Raw genomic sequence first — 7848 nt, forward strand, 5'->3', positions numbered from 1 at the left:
TGCTATGGCACCCACCACCCAACAAAATGCCATACATCTAAACTAGTCCGAAACACATCCTTGCCAAAATGTCACTTTTCATGTCATACCTTCGTTGTTAGCAAATTCATCACTCTCTTCCTTACCCGGTGAAAGACTATTTTGTCTTTTTTAAATGTCAGAATATCTGTTTGTTGATATCTTTGACGACGGCAGCATATCCGGAATCTTCTTTTACCTGGGAATCCCGGCCGTCACTAGTTAACACAGCCACAAAGTCATACATCCCGCCTATTTCTACAATATATCTTCTTAAATCAGATTTTAAACATAACCGTAACCACATAGTAACCTTATGCCTAACCCTAACCTTAAATTAAGAATAAAAAGCACATTTTTATTTTCATACAATTTTACGATATAGCCTTTGTGGCTGTGTTATCTAGTGGAAACCGGGAATCCCAGACAACTTCCGGGCCCATACTGGGATACAGTGTTTCCACTAGTTGATTTTTTTTCTTGATTTAAGGTTAGGGTTTGGTATAAGCTTAGCAGTGTGGTTAGGGGTTGGGCTAGGTTTCAAATCAGATTTTGTGTGTAGCTTGTGAGGTGTGTAAATACTGTTTTGGGGATTTTGTTGTGTTGCTTTTTGTGCTATTGCTGTCAGTCTGCATGCCACGGGTGGCTCTGCATGTGCTCACTGCTCATTGTTTGTTTGTATTGTTATTGTAATGATTTAAATAGCTTGCCGAGGGACATGGGGTTTAAAATTAGCCGGCTGGCTAAAACCGGCACTTTTACTGAAACGTGAATTAATGTGCACTGTCCTTGTACAAATAAACTCAATAAAGTAAAGTAGAAATATACCGGGTTTAAGACTTTGGGGCTGTGGTAACTAGTGACGATTGGGATACCGGCCGAAAATACAACAGATAACCTGATCATCAGCCAGTGATTGCCGAAAACATAGATACGTAATAATGTGAGAAACAGCTGATTTATTCAGCCACCAAAAACGAGCATAAATATTTGTGTATCAACCATGTGTGATGTGGTTGCTAATGCAGCACTTTAGGCTACTACTAGTGCATTCATTGTCAATCATTAGGGTGACGCAATTGCTGATAAAAAAGGAGGCAGGTAATTGTCAACATATTTGAATTAAAAGTAATTAACTGTGTGAATGTACTTAATAAGTTATACTGTGAAGAGTGAAGCATTCCCAATCCATAGGTGTTCTACCAGAAGATGGCAGCAAACACCACCAAGACTACCCCATACACAATGTATGTTCTGTGAGCTGCTCTGATGTTCAAATGAAGTATACTAGTCATGTTACAACCCCCTGTAAAGTATGTTAATTCATATATTTGGTACATTTCACAACTCGAATAACAGGCTGACTGTAGATCCTTTTTAGTGAAACCAGCTATGTGCCACGTCATTGGCATTGCAAGGTTGACAAGGGTCTAGGAGGAAAATAATTTATTTCAATAGAGGCTTCTGTCATCTGAGCAGAATCTGACAGGCTTCCTGGATCTGTATAAACACATTCTGGGAATCTTCCATATTGTTGCCAGGGTTACGTGAAGTTAATTGTTATCTCCTCCATAAAGCTGCCTCATTCACTGATAACAGCTGAAACGCAATACATTTACATAGTATGAGGTGGGCACAGAAGGGCATGCTCATCGATATATGACAAATAGAGCCAACCAGCAACATCAACACTATATGACGGGAATGTATGTATGCTATTGTAACGTTATTGTAACTGCCCCAAAGGCAGCCACATCAATAGTATCTTACAGTGGCTTTCGAAAGTATTCACCCCCTTGGCATTTTTCCTATTTTGTTGCCTTACAACCTGGAATTAAAATTGATTTTTTGTGGGTTTGTATCATTTGATTTACACAACATTCCTACCACTTTGAAGATGCATTTAAAAAAAATTGTGAAACAAGCAAGAAATAAGACAAAAAAAACTGAAAACTTCAGCATGCCTAACTATGCATCCCCCCAAAGTCAATACTTTGTAGAGCCACCTTTTGCAGCAATTACAGCTGCAAATCTCTTGGGATATTTCTCTATAAGCTTGGCACATCCAGCCACTGGGATTTTTGCCCATTCTTCAAGGCAAAACAGCTCCATCTCCTTCAAGTTGGATGGGTTATGCTGGTATACAGCAATCTTTAAGTCATATCACAGATTCTCATTTGGATTGAGGTCTGGGCTTTGACTAGGCCATTCCCCAGACATTTAAATGTTTCCCCATAAACATCTTGAGTGTTGCTTTAGCAATATGCTTAGGATCATTGTCCTAAGCATATTGAACCTCCATCCCGGTCTCAAATCTCTGGAAGACTGAAACAGGTTTCCCTCAAGAATTTCCCTGTATTTAGCGCCATCCATCATTCCTTCAATTCTGACCAGTTTCCCAGTCCCTGCTGATGAAAAATATCCCCACAGCATGATGCTGCCACCACCATACTTCACTGTGGGGATGGTGTTCTCGAGGTGAAGAGAGGTGTTGGGTTTGCGCCAGACAAAGCATTTATCTTGATGGTCAAAAAGCTCAATTTTAGTCTCATCTGACCAGAGTACCATCTTCCATATGTTTGTGGAGTCTCCCACATGCCTTTTGGTGAACACTTTAAGCAATGGCTTTTTTCTGGCCACTCTTCCGTAAAGCCCAGCTCTGTGGAGTGTACAGCTTAAAGTGGTCCTCTGGACAGATACTCCAATCTCTGCTGTGGAGCTTTGCAGCTCCTTCAGGGTCATCTTTGGTTTCTTTGTTGCCTCTCTGATTAATGCCCTCCTTGCCTGGTCCGTGATTTTTGGTGGGCGGCCCTCTCTTGGCAGGTTTGTTGTTGTGCCATATTCTTTCCATTTTTTTATAATGAATTTAATGGTGCTCCATGGGATGTTCAAAGTTTCAGATATTTTTTTTATAACCCAACCATGATCTGTACTTCTACACAACTTTGTCCCTGACCTGTTTGGAGAGATCCTTGGTCTTCATGGTGCCACTTGCTTAGTGGTGCCCCTTGCTTACCTTCAAAATCAATTGCTCTTTATTTAATATCATATAAAAAATATTTTTTAAATCAGCCAAGACCTCAGAAAAAAAAGGTAGACCTCCACAAGTCTGGTTCATCCTTGGGAGCGATATCCAAACGCCTGAAGGTACCACATTCATCTGTACAAACAATAGTACGCAAGTATAAACACCATGGGACCACGCAGCCATCATACCAATCAGTAAGGAGATGCGTTCTGTCTCCTAGAGATTAATGTACTTTGGTGCGAAAAGTGCAAATCAATCCCAGAACAACAGCAAAGTACCTTGTGAAGATGCTGGAGGAAACAGGTACAAAAGTGTCTATATCCACAGTAAAACCAGTCCTATATCGACATAACCTGAAAGGCCACTCAGCAAGGAAGAAGCCACTGCTCCAAAACCGCCATAAAAAAAACTAGACTATGGTTTGCAACTGCACATGGGGACAAAGATCGTACTTTTTGGAGAAATGTCCTCTGGTCTGATGAAACAAAAATAGAAATGTTTGGCCATAATGACCATCGTTATGTTTGGAAGAAAAAGAACACCATCCCAACCGGTAAGCACAGAGTTTACAGCATCATGTTGTGGGGGTGCTTTGCTGCAGGAGGGACGGGTGCACTTCACAAAATAGATGGCATCACGAGGGAGGAAAATTATGTGGATATATTGAAGCAACATCTCAAGACATCAGTCAGGAAGTTAAAGCTTGTTCGCAAATGGGTCTTCCAAATGGACAATGACCCCAAGCATACTTCCAAAGGCAAAATGGCTTAAGGACAACAAAGTCAAGGTATTGGAGTGGCCATCACAAAGCCCTGACTCATATCCTATAGAAAATTTGTGGGCAGAACTGAAAAAGTGTGTGCGAGCAAGGAGACCTACAAACCTGACTCAGTTACACCAGCTCTGTCAGGAGAAATGGGCCAAAATTCACTCAACTTATTGTGGGAAACTTGTGGAAGGCTACCCAAAATGTTTGATCCAAGTTAAACAATGTAAAGGCAATGCTACCAAATACTAATTGAGTGTATGTAAACTTCTGAACCACTGGGAATGTGATGAAAGAAATAAAAGCTGAAATAAATCATTCTCTCTTCTATTATTTGGACATTTCAAATTCTTAAAAGAAAGTGGTTATCCTAACTGTCTTAAGACAAGGACTTTTTACTAGGATTAAATGTCAGGAATTGTGAAAAACTGAATTTAAATGTAGTTGGCTAATGGGTATGTAAACTTCTGACTTCAACTGTAAATAAAGTCCACCTGTGTGCAATCTAAGTGTCACATGATCTGTCACATGATCTCAGTATATATACACCTGTTCTGAAAGGCCTCAGAGTCTGCAAATACATCTAGGGGTACACCTCCAATTGACACACATTTTGTCAATTAGCCTATCAGAAGCTCCTAAAGCCATGACATAATTTTCTGGAATTTTCCAAGCTGTTTAAAGGCACAGCCAATTTAGAATATGTAAACTTCTGACCCACTGGAATTGTGATACAGTGAATTATAAGTGAAATAATCTGTCTGTAAACAATTGTTGGAAAAATTACTTGTGTTATACACAAAGTAGATGTCCTAACCGACTTGCCAAAACTATAGATTTTTAACAAGATATTTGTGGAGTGTTGGAAAAACGAGTTTTAATGACTCCAACCTAAGTGTATGTAAACTTCCGACTTCAACTGTATGTAAATGTTAAGTTGTCCCTTTTTGTCTATTTGTGTTTATGTTTATTGTCAAAGGAAGTGGAAGTGTCATTTGCGTGTCGCCGTTATTATCACATGGAGGAGTAAAATATGTTCTATGTTCTCTCAGCTGTCTGTGGAGGAATTTTTGGAAACATTCCATGTTTCCATTCAGCTACTCTGGGAAGGGACATTGCAGGCTAGCTCAGTATTGAGTATCTCAAGTTGAAGGCCGACCGAGGTACTGCAGGCTGCAATTTGCAACAAAATTATCCTTATCCTTCGTCTGTGTGTGATTTTAAAGTAATCGGTTCAAGGACATACATCTGGGCCCTGTTTAATAAAGCGGGTTTAGTGAACTCAAGAGTTAGTCGACTCAGAGTTGAAGGAAACTCTGCGTTTTCGGGTTCACAAAACCAGTTCAGTTTAACGCTGAGTCGGTTACTATGGCAACACAATACGTGAAGCTAACCTGCTCGCGGGCAGGTTTTCTTCAACTAGTTTCTCCTCTTCTTTAGCTGAAGCATGCAGACTGAAGGAGGTGTCAGACATGGCGTGTCCTTTTCTTGAAGAGCCAGTTGATATTGAAGCACAAATACTCCGCAGAAATCTCAGTCGGGAGAGGGTGATCAGATCCCGCTTGGATGTTTTATCGTTCCCTGATGATTATCTGTTTGAGTGTTTCCGTTTTTCTGCACAATCGTTCATTCACCGGAACAATATTCCCAGCCCTCATATCATTCATATGACACATCGTGGGCATGCTCTCAGTTCGGAACAAATTCTTTGTGTTGCACTTCCTTTTTTCGCCAATATCAGTTTTCTATATAACATCGGTCACTGAGCATATTTCCAAGGCAATCGTCTGTCGGGCTGTCAGAAATGTGACTCTTGCACTGAAAGTTTACTGTACACTTGTGGTGTTCCCAAGTTACAGAGCCTCAAGACTCAAAGAAGAATTCCATAAAATTACAGGTATCAGTCTAAGCAATAATTTATTTAGTATGAAGCTTTGAGACTTGAAGCACTAATCAGTTAATTTGATATATTTTAGGGTTTCCAGGTGTGATTGGCTGCATACATGGCACTCATATTCCTATCACAGCTCCTTCAGTAAATGAAGGAGATTGTGTGAATAGGAAGTCTTTCCACAGCATTACTGTGCAGGTAGGCCTAAATATTATCATTTAGCATTCCAAATGAAAGATACTTCACAATACAGCTAATTACTGTTCTGCACTGAGAAGATCATGTGATGCAGCCCACATCATCAGCAACATGGAAGCAAAGTGGCCTGGGTCTGTGCATGACTAGCACATTCTTTGTGAGTGTACACTGAGCGCTAGATTTGCTTGTGGTGAGTTTATATATATATATATAGCTATATCCTATTATAATCAATATTTTGTTTCCTCTTACTGCAACTGAATCCTTGTATTATCACAGGAGAGTCCGATGGTTACCTGCTCGGTGACAGAGGGTACCCCGACCAGCCCTATTTGCTAACCCTGAGCCCGGCCTGCAGCAACATTATAACTTGGCTCACTGCAGGACACGAGCCAGGGTAGCGATGACCATCGAGATGCTCAGGGCCCGGTTCCAGTGCCTTTGTAGGGTCAGGGTCACCCCAGAAAGGGCATGTGACATTATTGGGGCTTGTGTGATTCTCCACAACATTGCCACAATTAGAGAACAATGTCCTACTCAACCAGTGAACAATCCTGACCACCCTGCTGACACACCAGATGGAAGAGCAGTAGGCTACCATCTTTTCTGATCATCAGTGTCACCATCACCTCCCCAGTGTCAAATATAGACAATATGCCTTTCTTTTTTCTTCTTTATTTCCTGAAAGTACAAATGCAGTACAGTAGTTTTTATTTGTATTTTGTTCAAACAAGTAAAATCACCCACCTGTGGACACCTCACCACCTTTAACTGATGTTCTACCTGTGGACACCTCATCCACCTTTAACTGGTGTTCTACCTGTGGGCACCTCACCTACCTTTAACTGATGTTCTACCTGTGGACACCTCATCCACCTTTAACTTGTGTTCTACCTGTGGACACCTCATCCACCTTTAACTGATGTTCTACCTGTGGACACCTCATCCACCTTTAACTGATGTTCTACCTGTGGACACCTCATCCACCTTTAACTGATGTTCTACCTGTGGACACCTCATCCACCTTTAACTGATGTTCTACCTGTGGACACCTCATCAACCTTTAACTGATGTTCTATCTGTGGGCACCTCACCACCTTTAACTGGTGTTCTACCTGTGGACACCTCACCCACCTTTAACTGGTGTTCTACCTGTGGACACCTCACCACCTTTAACTGATGTTCTACCTGTGGACACCTCATCCACCTTTAACTGATGTTCTACCTGTGGGCACCTCACCACCTTTAACTGATGTTCTACCTGTGGACACCTCATCCACCTTTAACTGATGTTCTACCTGTGGACACCTCATCCACCTTTAACTGATGTTCTACCTGTGGGCACCTCACCACCTTTAACTGATGTTCTACCTGTGGACACCTCATCCACCTTTAACTGATGTTCTACCTGTGGACACCTCATCCACCTTTAACTTATGTTCTACCTGTGGACACCTCATCACCTTTAACTGATGTTCTACCTGTGGACACCTCACCTACCTTTAACTGATGTTCTACCTGTGGACACATCACCTTTAACTGATGTTCTACCTGTGGACACCTCACCACCTTTAACTGATGTTCTACCTGTGGACACCTCACCTACCTTTAACTGATGTTCTACCTGTGGACACCTCACCTACCTTTAACTGGTGTTCTACCTGTGGACACCTCACCTACCTTTAACTGATGTTCTACCTGTGGACACCTCACCTACCTTTAACTGATGTTCTACCTGTGGGCACTTCACCACCTTTAACTGATGTTCTACCTGTGGACACCTCACCTACCTTTAACTGATGTTCTACCTGTGGGCACCTCGCCCACCTTTAACTGGTGTTCTACCTGTGGGTACCTCACCACCTTTAACTGGTGTTCTACCTGTGGGCACCTCACCACCTTTAACTGGTGTTCTACCTGTGGGTACCTCACCACCTTTAACTGGTG

General features: G+C 41.7%; 1 long non-coding RNA gene across 1 annotated transcript; it reads left to right on the forward strand.

Moving 5' to 3' along the window:
* The first annotated feature begins 5228 nt into the window (after positions 1-5228).
* On the forward strand, positions 5229-6762 carry LOC118966094. The gene is made up of 4 exons (XR_005053325.1): positions 5229-5709; positions 5789-5901; positions 5982-6091; positions 6181-6762. It is a non-coding gene; the product is annotated as an uncharacterized LOC118966094 (long non-coding RNA).
* The last annotated feature ends 1086 nt before the right edge of the window (positions 6763-7848 follow it).

This window comes from Oncorhynchus mykiss, chromosome 9 (assembly GCF_013265735.2).
Source record: "Oncorhynchus mykiss isolate Arlee chromosome 9, USDA_OmykA_1.1, whole genome shotgun sequence".
Lineage (NCBI taxonomy): Eukaryota > Metazoa > Chordata > Actinopteri > Salmoniformes > Salmonidae > Oncorhynchus > Oncorhynchus mykiss.